Source organism: Cuculus canorus, chromosome 11 (genome assembly GCF_017976375.1).
Source record: "Cuculus canorus isolate bCucCan1 chromosome 11, bCucCan1.pri, whole genome shotgun sequence".
NCBI classification, from domain to species: Eukaryota; Metazoa; Chordata; class Aves; order Cuculiformes; family Cuculidae; genus Cuculus; species Cuculus canorus.
The window spans coordinates 15,413,030-15,426,518 of NC_071411.1; the positions used below are offsets into that span (position 1 = coordinate 15,413,030).

The window sequence follows — 13,489 nt, forward strand, 5'->3', positions numbered from 1 at the left end:
GTAGAAGAATTGAGTTCAGTGGGATAAAACCCAGAGTTCTGTGTTAAATTATGGATTTTTTTTTTTGAGAATGTAGACTTGCAGTGTAATCATATGGTCTCAGTGGCTTGGAGCAGAGCATGCTTTTGTATGCAAAAGCAAGACAGTTACAGTAAATGTAAACATTTCGCTGGTATAATTGTAACTGTTATTGACTCCCATTCTCCAACAGTCATAAGCAATTTCACAGAGTGTAGGTACATTTACTGCCCTGCCTGTACTGGTAAAGATGAGTTTCTGTAAGCATCATTTTCAAATAGATCTCTGACGGCCTCAAGCAGTGCATAGGAAAAGATAGATATAGCTGGTAACACAAGATATATTAAAGTATCTGGTGCAATTTCTAGTATTGTGTGTCATTTTACTGATGGATAAAACTGTTTTACTTTAAAGAACCATAGAAGCAAAATTGCACTTCTTGACATAAGGGGAGAAGAAAAAATATCCCTTGAGAAATACCATTTCCTGTATATTTGTATGTCTTTGTGTGGTTTTTTTTTTACCTTGTGGGATATTTAAAGAAAAAATAGTATAAAACTTAAGTCAGTAAAATGTCTGAGTTAGAATGAAACCAACTCAAAATAAAGAAGACATTTTACTATGAACTATGCAGATACTTGATTTTTTTTAAATAGAAAAGCTTTTTAATTAAAAAAACATAGTGTAAAATGTTGTTTGCCAAGTTTTAGAGGCAAATGTTTTAAATACTATTAATTGCATAAAGTCACATGTCTCTGTTTTCTCCTTCTATGACAACCTGATGTTCTGAGGTCCAAACTAGCATTCAGATTTATTTATCTGGGACTCATTCAGAGATAATGCTATCACCTCACACTGATGGCTTTGTTGCCTGATATTTTACAATTGGTTTGTGGAAAATATTTATATACGTTCAACTTTCTGCAGTGCAGATGATTCTGTTGAAGCCCATGTGTGAGTGCAGGCATGTACTTGAATCTGTACAGAAGCAGCTAATGAAGAGCTTTTCTTTCAAGCTCTCTTAGGACTCGCTAAAACAAATGGTTGAACACATGCCTGAATGTGTGGAGGACCTAATCCAAGGGCAACATATCCTGCCAACATTCACTAGTTTCAGCAAATTTGAGTGTGGCATCCGCAGTTGATAGCCAACATATTCTTTAGCCTTTATGGCTATTACTGGGATGAAAATACTATTTTGGCTGATTGGCTTTACAAAAAGTTGCAAAATTATAATATCTTGGCAGCAGAAAGAAAACAGAAAGTAAGTCTGGGCCATCTCAATCTGCCTTGAAATTGGAATTTAAGGGAACCCATGAGACTTTTGGGCTACTTGTTCTTTAGGCATGATATAGCTCTGAATTATATTTTCCTACCAGACTACAGAAATCCTGTTCCTTGCCACTCCTGATTTTTTTGTTTTGTTGTTGTTGTTGTTTAAAATCAGTGCTAACTGGCATGTTGTCATCAGCTTGGGGAATTTAGTTTTGGGACTTAATGAACGTTGCCATTCCTGAATGCTTATAGGGTTGCCTGTGTTTTATGTACAATGTAAACAGAGCTGGATTTGAAATAAAGAATAATTTATGGTTGCACACAGTGTCTTTCCATTTTACATTAGAAGTCTTCAAGATGTTTTTCAGTTTCTTCTTCATGAAGTTCTATGGAAGTTGGGTAAGTGTGCAAAATAGTTTGTGATGGGGAGATAGTCAATCGGGATTATTAATCATAAAAGTGTGATTATAAATATTAAGGCAATATGTTTTTAAAAGCAATTAAATAATAATGAAATAGTTTAATTTTTGCTGTTAATCTTTCCAGTTGTACCATTAATGAGAAAATTCAGGGTTTAGAATGTCTCTTAATCTTTTACTTTTTTTAAGCAGGAGAGAAGCTGAAGGAAACGTTCTCCTTGAGAGCTCTTTCTCTGCTCAGAAGAGTAAAATGTGAGGGGATAATTTTCTTTTATTTCAACATTGAGTAATTGTTTCAATTTGCAGTATTTGCCTTGAGGTTGAGCTCTTACTTCTGTTCTGCTGAACGCACATTTTGCATGGATTGGACGTTTTGTCTGAAATAAAAGAACTGCTACCAAATGCTCTTCTGGCTTTGTCCCTGAAGCAGCCAAAGTAGGGTGGCTCTTCATTATTCCTTCATGCATTCTCATCATCTTTCTTGCGTTTCAGTTCTCATTGCACAGCACAGGCATGAGGCTGCTAAGCCTGCAGCTCCTGAAGCCTCTGACCTGCCCTGAGTAGGAGCTGCTCCTCCTGGCTGTGGACTGTGCTGGTCAACCTGTGTGAGGATGTGTTTCAGCCCGAGTCAGCCAGCTTAGCAAAACCCTGCAACTGCAACTGTTTGCCGCAGCCTTGTTTGTCCTGCAGGTAAGGGCTTGATGCAAGGGGTATGAGCTGCTCATCTGCTGTGGCGGTACATCGAAGAGGGTAAACAGGTCTTGGTTATGGTCGGGGGAACCTGTCTAGAAAAAACTAGGGCTGGAAGAAGAGGACCGAGCCAGACTTAGTGAGCCCAGGTCCTAAGTTTTAGTAACTCCTGTGTTGGTGGTGTTGAGCGATGTACGCTAGGAGTGTCTCTATAAATAGCACAGCTGATGAAAGTGTTCTGTGGAGGCGGGAGATGAGCAGAGGGAGTGAAAGGGGTGAGGAGGGAGGAATAAGTGTAAAGGCTGCAAGTGGGTAAAATCATTCCCAAGCCTGAGGCTCAAAAGACCTCCATAAAGGCAACTGGAAATCAAGAAGTGTGTGTGGAAACCCCACTGGGACAAAAAATGAGGGTTGTGAAAACGCTATCATAAACTACAAGGAGGCGCAGGAGTGAGAAGCGGAAGGACCTGAATTCCCCCGAGTGTGAGCCAGGTGAGGAGAGGAGTAGCGTCTCTGGCCATATGGGGCTTGAGGTAGAAGGGCCAGGGCTGAAAAACTGTGGGTGGCTGCTGCCAGGTTGTGCTGGGGACAGGAGCTGGAGGGGAGTGGGTGGGTGGGTGGCTGTGGGGTGTTTTGCCACAGCTGGGAAGAGCTGATGGCCAGTGCAAACACTCCAATGCAGTTTGTTAAGGCTGCTGTCCTCTCTTAGAAAAGTGAAATATTTTTATAATAAAATATATTAGTAAAATATATTTGTATATAAATAAAATATAATAAATGGATGTAAATATGTTTATATATGTAGTATACTATAAGTTTAACTATTTCTATCATTACCATTGTCTTTTGGGTAAGGGAATAAACTCCAAAATAAAGAGCAGACTCTATCTCTTTAATTTATGCTTTCTTGGTTTTACTTCCCCTTCTTATCTTTCTATGGCAAAACAAAGAAGGACAAGTAGCAAAAAGTACTTGAATTTGTTTGAATATGCATAGCCTCTAACATTGATTTTTATTTTTGTGTGGGTTTTTTTAAAATCAGATCTGATTTTGGCCCTTGGAAGAGCACTTGAGACAATGCAGTACAGAAGATACATGAATCCTTTGAGTACAGGGTGAGAAATCGGTCGTCTAATGCTCAGCTCCCCCGTCACTGAGAATTTGTGTTTATTGTATTGGTTGCTGAGTATTATCAGCCCAGAGCTTGCAATCCGTGGTGTCCGGCCAGGTGCAGAGTTGTGCATTATGTCTCCGTGGGTTTCGTTGGGTTGCTCAGCTTCTCGGAGTAGCCTGCTGGCAGTGGGGCAATGATGTTGGGTCATGGCACCAACCAAGGTGGCCATGGCTATCCCAGTGTGCTCTGCTGCTGGGAATATCTCTTGGAATGGACACGATGCCCTGGCAAGGCCGAGCACCCTTGCTGCCTGTTTTAGCAGAGTGCACGAGGTGGCACTAGAGACCTTTCCAATGCTTCTTGGCTGTTTCAGTAAAGGGCATTTCGTTTCAAATGCAGAGAATCAGCTCACAGAGGAGTGCAATAAAGCCACTGCTCCTGCAGATGATGATTTGGTTTCCCCCTTTCCTGTTTGTACAAGGAAATGCCTGAAAAAGCATAATCCAGGCAAGACTTTAGATTTTAGCATACAATTATTGAGATCCTATACAGAACACTTTCCTTCAGTTTTCCTTTAAGCAACTTGGTGTTGAAAAATAATTATCAGTTAAACTTTTGTAGCTAAATGCTTTTTCTGATTTTTTTGTAAGAACATTTTGTACCAAGCTGTCACTTTTTAGCAGTTAATGCAATTCCTGTTCAGCTGCAAGGTCCTGATTTTCACTTGGGTGACATACAACCCAATCCTGCTGCAATATGTTGTACACCTTCCACTACCTAATTACTTCTCCCATTTAGCTCACTGGAGAGAGTGTTTGTGCACATGCATCTGGTTGTTGAAAATGTGGACTGCTGACACTCGAAAATTAGTAAGAAAAGACTGGGAAAGCGGTGGAGTTCTTCTGTTTCAAAACTAATTACCACGAGGACTTTTGTTTATGAAGAAAAATAGTTGTGCTTTGTAGTTTATCCCTTTATCTGCTTATCCCATGGTTGGTCATTGAAAATGGTCTTGATTGACTTTTCTTTGCAGCTTTGAAAACTTTACCTGGGCCACAGGCTGCAGTGTCCTGCCTTGCTCCTGCTCATTGGTTAAAGCTGGTGGAGCTGGTTTCTCTGCCTGCTCTCTGTCCCACAGCTTTCAAGAGCTGAACAAGATAAAAATAAGCTTTAAATGTTTATACAGCGTAGTAAGTGTTTGAATTGCTGTGTGAGAGGGATGGAAATCAGGTGTGTTTTGTAATATAATGGAAGTATTGAAAGAAGGCAGACGCTCTCCCTTTCTGTGATGGAAGAGCAATACATCTATCATTAAATTCAGTGGTTGAAGTGGAGCTCTTTTGGAGTCCCTCGATGGGCGTATGTGATGTAACCTAGAAACTATCATTTTCCTTTCAGTGCTGCAAGGGTGGAGCAGACTCAGTGAAAAGAGAGGTGCTGCTGTGGACAGTGAAGGTCAATAACTGACTGCTACATGTTGGTGTCTTTCCGCTCTCATCCATGGGTCTGTCTCAGGTGAGGAACACTGACAGATCCTGCGTATGCAAGGTAGTTTGTGTGCAGCTCTAGTAGTGACTGCAGCAGGGGTTATCCCTGTGTGACATTTGATTTTTAGAGTCTTTCAGATTTAAAATCCTCATTGTGGCCATTTGTGAGGAGCAGGAACCTGCCCTGGCCCTTGGGGTGTGCAGGAGGCAGCTAAGGGGTCGTCCGTGATGGGGAGGGATAGTCACACTGGTTAGGGCTTTGCGAGGATGCTGGGTAAGAGGGTGCAAGCATGGCAGTGACCGCTGTTGGACATCATTCATTACCCCATCAAGGACTCGGCACATCCATCAGTGAAAAGGCATGTGTATTGAGCTGACAGCTCTGAATTGTTTCTTCACCAATTACCACGCCAAAGCCTTGATAGCGTAATGAAATATGCCTCCTACCTATCACTTCATCTTTGTCAAACTGTCGGCGTGTTCTTAGTTTGTTATGACTGGGAGAACTTAAGCAGCATCGGAAAAATAAGCAGGCTTGTCTCTGGTGTAAAAGGCTTGAAGGCAGAATGGATGCCGTTAAATAAAGATGCCTTGGTCCAGATAAGATGCCTTGGTCCAGATGACCATGTACGTGGAAGAAACCTCACAGACTGACTGAGCCCTCAACTCAATCTTCATTTGGGATCCAGAGTGTAGGAACTTTTCTTTTGCTAGACATCCTTATACTTAGTAAAGTATTCAGCCTTTCTTATAATTTATTCATTGTGATCTAGCGTAGTCTAAAATATCAGACCTTTCCTCTCTGGCCTTTTACATACACATTCTTTGATGCCTCTTAATTCATTATTTAAGCAGCCTGCATTCTGCTTTACAAAACTCTCTCCTCCCGTTAGCTTAATGTTATTGCTTATTTGTGTATCTGTTTGCAGCAGGCAAGGGGCAGGGTGGGATGCTCTGGTCCCTCTGCCCTTGCCTCCTGCACCCGCACGGGCTTACCTGCTGCGTGGAGAACAGAGGGCTTAACAGCAAAAGGTGTTGGGCAGCCAGAGCTCTAGTGCTACAGCTCCAGCAAAGCACTTGAGTATGTGCTGAAGTGATGCTTGAATGAGTGTTGCTTTGAAGCTTGGGAGCTTTTCTGAGTGAGAAAGTGGTTCTGTGGCACTTTGGGGTGGAGGGAACAGGGCACTACGACTCTCTGTACTCAGGCAGATGGGTGGAAACCCCGTTCCTGCTGGGACCTAGAATCCTGGTGCATCCTGTCCTGTAGCAGTGGCAGAGTTAGCCTTGGGGAGATGCAGGGGATTCCTTTGACAGAAGTGCACTTGGAGTGTGCAAAGTGTTCCATGTCTTGTCACTGATTACAAAGGTGAGTAACTGTCAACAGGAACAATTGCAGATGAAAAATATATCTGCGCGTTTTGAAGTCTGAGCGATGCTTTGATTTGAATTCTTGCAAGCAATCAATTTGCTCCCCGAGTATGGTGTTTGAGCCACTGCCAAATGTGCCATTCCCCCTCAGTTTGAGTGTAACATCTGCAAAGAGGATTTGCATCCGGGAATGGTGAGTCTGGAAGGCATCATGTTGTTGGAGGCACGGCTTTTCCCTAACAAAAGAAACCTGGGCAGCTGGTTCAATGCAGAATATTAAAACACCTCATTCTTTTTTTAAAAAAGGTTACGTTAATTGAGAGGGACACGGATACTCCAAACCTCCTTCTAATGCCCTTAGTTGCAAAACTGCCCTGGATATTCAGTATTTTTAACATTCCACCCAAATAAGCTGGGAATATTTGACCTTTTAATGCATCCTTCAAAGAAAACATTTCTGAATACTATGTAATAATTCAGTCCTTACTTAATAATGATGATGTTTTCCTTTTGAGTCAGGAACTGATAAGAAAGTCTGGGATTAAAAATCAAAATTGACCGCTTCCTGGTCATTTACCGTAAACTGTGTTTTATTGATCTAATTTGAAAGCATTTAATATTAGCTTCATGCAATAACTTCAATTGAGGATGCCCTTGTGACTTGGACAATGGGGGGAAAGTGCAAACCATGTCTGCATGGCAGAAACTTGTTCTCAGTGGAGGAGATTTGGCTGAGGACATCCCAGATCTCACTGACTCAGTATTCAGCTAAAAATTTTTGCCTTTATGTTTCTTAAATACTAGACAATTTTCCTTAGTTCTAAGGCTTTCTGGGTTTTGTCCCCTCCTAATAAAATGTCTACTCATTCTTGCGTTTACTTTCTAACAACTCTCCAATACTGAATTTACACAGTCAATACTCTTCTGTTAGCAGATTATTTTTAATAGAGCAGTTTATTAAAGTGTCTTTCATGAGAATATATGCTTTGCAATGTTGTATCAGAGCACTGCTGCGTGAGAGAGATTTCTCCTGAATGCAGTAATACAGGTGCTTGCTTACTGAATTTTGTGCTTGGGACATCTAAATGAAGGAGGATAAAAAGGGTGTAATTGCAGATCCTTGTGCAAATCCAACTGTGGGTAAAATCCTGCTGGACATCGACATCTTGTGATGTCAGTACAGCACGTTCCGTGCAGCTTTGTCCCTCAGCATAGGTTTTCATCAGTTTTTAAATTCCTGTCACCTAAGTTTTTTTTTTAAACTCTTCTTTTTTTATTTCTTTTTATTAAGAAGAGACGCTCAAGTTTCTGTGCCTGAGGATGGGTGTCAGTTTATGCCCCACATATTCTGTTACTCGTCTCTTTTTGGAATTAACCAGATCGTGGCTTTTGCTTTTGGGTGGGGTTTTTTTGGTTACACTTTGGATTGTTGCCATTGGTCCAAGATAGAGGGTGAGGGCTGGCACTGCCTGCACCAAACTCAACAACTCGCCTCTCCTGGGACTCTGGTGCCACTAAGTTTGCATCTGAGGGGGGAGCTGATGTCCTTCTACACAGTGACACTTCTCCTGGCACCCAATCTCCCAGCCAGTGCTTCACTGAGAAAAGTTTTGGCAGGGCCGTTGTAGGCAGCTCTATTTAATTTTGTTATTTTTCACCTTTAATTATTATTGGAAGCAGTTTCCAATGAAATGAAGGACTCGTGTCTACCGAGGAGTGGGGCTGCAGCCTGCTCTGGGCATGCTTCTGTTGTCTGTTCATGCAGGTTTCCTGAACCCCTGGAGTTTTTCCAGCTTCTATCTAGTATTTGACATTTATTCTTTAGTGTGTTTTTCTAGCTCATTGATTTATTAAACCTGAATGATGATGCCAGTCTTTGATTCTCTTAAAAATTAAGCAGCTATGCCTGTCTCTTAACCAGTTCTTGAGCCGTGGCAATACTCGCTCTCTCCTGGATACTTCAGCTCATCAACAGACCCTTGCCAGTATCTTTGCTCTGATGTTTTCAAAGTTTGTATGATTTATGTGTGAGTTTCCCTTATTAATTTGCAGAAAGGTTCAGTTTTCCTCTACAGAAACACCTTGCTTACCTAGATATGTGTAACTTTTAATGACCTCTCAAAATAGTCAACTTCTTTGTGCAAGGAAAAAAAAAAATCATGGTTGGGAAATGGATTTGTCTTGAGCAATTCTTGAAAGAGAGGGACACCTGGTTTTAGTGAGAAGGGATCTCCACACTAGTGGCTCAGTTGCTCTCTTCTTGCAGAGTTTTCGGATGAAGCCATCTGGCCCTGATAATCTGCACTTTCCTCTCTGCTTGGGTGATGCTGCACCCCTCTTCTGCCACAAACTCCTGGGTGCCCCCAGTGCTGAAACCACAATTTAAATATCCTCATTTACAGGACAGCTGGATTCCACTCCATCTTCCCAAATATATATATATTTTTTTTCCCCAATGTGACCTCTTCCTATGGAAGGTAAATTACATCGCTTCAATGTACCGTAGCCCCAAAACCCTAATGGTCCAAGCAGACTTCATTGCTAAACTTTGGCCCTCTGGAGATGGGAGCCTCGCTCCCTGGAACGAGCCCTTCCAAAAGCTGACTCTGAGTTGCTAAGGAACAGCTTGTCGCTGTGGCATGGACTGTAATCAGTTGTATACAGGTAATTAGAAGTCACTACTGCTTTATTATTAACTGTTTGTTGATTTTTTTTTTCCAAAAATAATTTTCCTCTCTGTCCCCCACGCATACAACACCCTTGGTACTTCTGCATCAATTATGCATCACCTGTGTGATTTTTCTTCCTTTGGAAACTTGGCTTCCAGAGGCTCTTTCTGGTGCTTTAGCCATGACCTAACCCTCCTTTGCTGAATAATTCCTACCGAGACAACAGAGTTTCCCCGCTGTGTTTTCAACACTACTGTTTCAGCAAGGCAAATAAATCAGGCTGTCTCCCATCACCAGGCAGCCTTGTTTGCTCAATTTTGCTGTTCTATTTCTTGCTTTATTGAATAAGCATGTATTTATGTACCTTGTATCCTTTTTCTGCCTGCCCATTTTTATTGAACTTCTCTACCGGCCACACTGTTAGGTTTTCCTGACAGGGTTTTGGATCTTAAAATGTTATTTCTTCAGAGCAGCTGTCACTTCTGTCCTAACCTTGTCCCATAAGATCTCTGTGCATTGCTTATGTGCCTGGCTCTGCCTGCCTGATCTAAGTGCCCCCTTGCCTTTTCCTCGGCTTTTTTAGATTTATACCTTTGTATGCTAATCTCCTTGTTTTTTACCCACCTTCTCTTCAGTTAAGGTGACCTTCTTTGTGGCAGTCTCCAAAAACCAGCACCCATACAATACAGTTTCCTCACAGCCTCATGCTTGATCTCATTTTTTCCAGGGTTGATGGCAACAAACACAACTGCACTGGCCCCAGTCTTAAATCTTTTCCCCAGTAATAGAAACACAGAGTCCAGCCACAGACCTGTGGTTTATTTTAACACACATCAGTCTGCTACAGGGTGCTGCTGCAGGGGCAGTGAGCTGCAAACAGCTCCTGGCTGGGCAACTCAGAGGGAGCAAACACCCGGCGGCAGCATCGGGAAAGATGTGTGAATGTTACCTTGAAGTAGGGATCGCCTCTTGGCTGGTGTTATCTCCCACCTGCTGAATTCAAACTTTAGGATTGGAGGAGGAGACTCTTCTACTGATTCATGGGTTTAGGAATGCCCCTTTGTGGGATTTCCCCCCAACCCCAACTCCCCATTTCTCTCAGGAGGGGATTATGGAGCTTTTTGGAATGGAGAAAAGCAGAAAACCTTTCTCCTAATGGCTCATATTGTTGCTTAGTGACCACCTGCCAAATTTGATGTCGGAGGATACTGAGATCTGTAGGGCTCAAAGTTGGTGTCTAATAAAGGAACGTCAGGATGCAAATGAGGTTGCTTGTACTGTGCAGCTGAACACGGAGCTGTTATTTATAGCTACTCACTTGCACCATAAGGACCTGTAGAGACTTTATTCTTCAGCCCCTCAGTGGAATCACAAATGACAGAAAGAGCTGAAGATGTAATGACCCTTGAGGTAGGAGGAATTATTTACCAAACCGTAGATAAGACGACTGTTATCTCCCGTGCTGGGTTTAGGGCACCCAATCTATTGCAGATGTTACCATAGTCATGCTGTTTGCTGTTTAATTTAAAATTGTCCTGCATTCCTTATGTCTCAAATTCTTTTCTTGGGAAACTAAATCCTTTCATAACCTAGATGTGGCACAGGAGATGAAAACGGCTGGTTTGTGGATGGATATGGCCATTCCAAGGGAGCTTTATGTAATTGTTTTTTAAATAGAAATGCTTGCTCTATTTTTTTTTTGGTCTGGTTCATCCTGGTTTTGTTGTTTGCCATGTTTTCTGACATATGCTCCTTGTCCAGCAATAAAAAGCTACCAATGCTAAGAAGCCTTTCTTAATTTGTAACAGGCGTAGTAAAAGCTCTTCTCATTCCACTGACTTTGCAAACTCAGTAGCAGATAGAATATAATACAGGGATTAAAAATGAATTCTTACTATTGGTTTCCTGCAATAATTTTCTTTGTGCATGGGTCAAAAGGACAAGGATTAACAAAACTGTTAGGAATTGGAGACAGTAGCCCTGTCTGTTTGCCTTTAGCATTTAAAATCTGTCTCTTAAAAGGGCAGGTGACTCTGGAGTGAAAAGGCTTGCCATTCCCTTCAATTGAACATAGTCCCCATTCCTGAAGAACTCATTCACCTTGGACAAATTTCCTACAACCAGAACACCTGATAGGTGAAGATAAGATCCTTGCCTGTCCAATGGAAAAAAAAAACCCAACTATATATGAGGAAACTATTTTATATTTGCAGGAGATTATGAAGTTGGTCACATTTTTAGTATGTGCATTCAGGGGCAAAGCCGAACTGCGAGTTGTGCATCTCTCTCCAGTATGAGCTTTATCTGCTGCTTACCAATCATGTATGAACCCTAACTTCTATTTCCCTTCTTCTGAGACAAGGTTTTGGAAGCACTTAAAGGCTGTCAAGTTTACACAGCTCAACATAGCTCTGGGATTAACTCCACCCACAGCTTTGCCCATCCTCTCATGAAACCCACAATATGAGGAGAGGTCTTTTCCCCACAGATCCTGAACCATTTTTCCAGTGACCTGGTTGTGCTGCGCAGATTAGGGTGTTTTCTAAAAAATGATACTGCACAATGATAATCAGTCACACGTTAATGGAGTGGCAATCCGAGCTGTCAAGGAAAATGATCTACATGCAGAAGCTTAGTTATATTTGTCCTGAGATACTTGTATGCTAAATAATTTTCAAGTTTTAATCAGTCTGCATAAACTGTGATGCTCTTGCAGTTGACCATGGAAAGAAAGCAACTGTTGATTTTTCTAAAAGCACTAAGTGACCTCTGCTAATTAAAAGATAATGTCAATGCAACTGAGTGCAGTGCCTGAGTGTTTAGCCTTTTAGATAGACATTAAATGAAAATCAAAGAGTTTGTAGGAAATAAATGTGGTAAAGGTAAAAGACTTGTTTGTGGAAGTAGCAGGTCATGTTTCAGTAACAGTTATTTAGTCCAGTAATGATATCTACCTTGACTGGAGTATTTTGTCGGGAAAGCCTATGATATAGTTAATCCAGAGTGTCCCTGCCCATAAATAAACTAAGTGCATTTTCTCACAAATGCATATCACCTTTTAAGTGACCCAGACATTCAGTGTTAAGTTCTGTGTTCAGTAATAATGCAGTCACTGTCTACAAATGCAGTCTTACTTGCCTTTTTTTTTTCATTAATCTTGGTGTCTAAGAGAGAGAACAGAACAGGTGGAATAACTATGTATGAGCACATCCCTTACTCCTTGGAGATTATAAATGGCAAACAGCCTCTTCTGCTTTCTACATTTTTATAAATGCAGAATGAAACCCGGTTGGACAGACAAGCAATGGCACAAATTCTATACAAAATTGCCTGAAGATGCTGCCTACCATTGTCCTCTAAGGAGTCATGGTGGCTGGAGAGCTTTTGGAAGAGATGCCAAAGAAGTCGGTAAAAGCTTGGTATAATTTTTCAGGTTTGTGCCTCACTCTGACTCCTTTGCTTTGAGAAGAAACAGAAGGAAGGATAGTTAAAATATTTTTTTTTCCATGTGCAAGGAGTTAAATCACATGAAGGAATATAAGGAGTAACGTAATGGTTCAAATTCTGGTATTGGAGAATGATGGTGGCTCTCTGCATAAAGCAGAGGCTTCACAAGGAGAAGAGGAGAGGTCTCTGCTTCTCTTCAGATTAAAAGAAACGTTCTTGAAGTAATCTCTTCCCAGGCAGTTTGTAATTGAGCTTTACAGCTGCCAAATTGTATTTGATCATATTCACCATCTCCAGCTGAGGAGGCTGCAGGGCGAGAAGCAACCACGTCACTGGGGTGTGAAGGCATCCAGGCCAGCCCTGGCCTCAGTCTGTCAGAGGCTCCATCCAAAGTGGCTGTCCAGGCAGAAGATGCTTCGTCTGCCACTGTGCTGAAAGCTACAGGGTGAGGTGATCTGAGCCTTTGTGTTGCTGCTAATCTTCTGGTCAGGAAACCGGTGCTGGGATGAGTTTGTGAGCTCCAGACCTGCTATCAGCTGTAGTGTCTGTGCCTTTCATCCCATCTCACCACGGGTAGGAGATCCCCTTTGCTGGCACGTGGCCCCTCCTGCCCACTGTGACAAGTGCATGAGTCCAGCCGGCTGCAGGAATGGCACTCTATGCATTGCCATCTGATACCCACCTTGGATGCAACAGCTCTGTAATTGTCTCTGACAAACGCAGCTTGGGCCGATCAGCACTGACTACATCAGGCTACGTAGAGCAGGAGTTCTGTGCAGCTTTCCACTTGCTTGTGCTCGAGAAAGTCGGAGGCACAGATTTGTGTTGGGGTAAGTGGTGCGAGGAGGGGAGCACGGCACCAGTGCTGCGTCCAGCACCCTGCCCGCAAGCTGAGCAGCTTGAGTGTTACCGAGCAGCATCTCAGGGCCAACGGTATCCCATCAGTCAGCAACAGGTAACAAGATGAGGTGGGGATTTTCACATGGAAAAGTGTTTTTCTCG

General features: G+C 42.2%; 1 protein-coding gene across 1 annotated transcript in view; it reads left to right on the forward strand.

The window, feature by feature from the left end:
* The first annotated feature begins 114 nt into the window (after nucleotides 1–114).
* Nucleotides 115–13,489, forward strand: part of TAFA4 (TAFA chemokine like family member 4) — a 103,040-nt gene continuing 89,665 nt past the window's right edge. The window contains exons 1-2 of the mRNA XM_054076497.1: nucleotides 115–2,402; nucleotides 4,915–5,031. The gene's annotated coding sequence lies outside the window, so the exon portion shown is untranslated. The remainder of the gene's footprint in view (nucleotides 2,403–4,914; nucleotides 5,032–13,489) is intronic.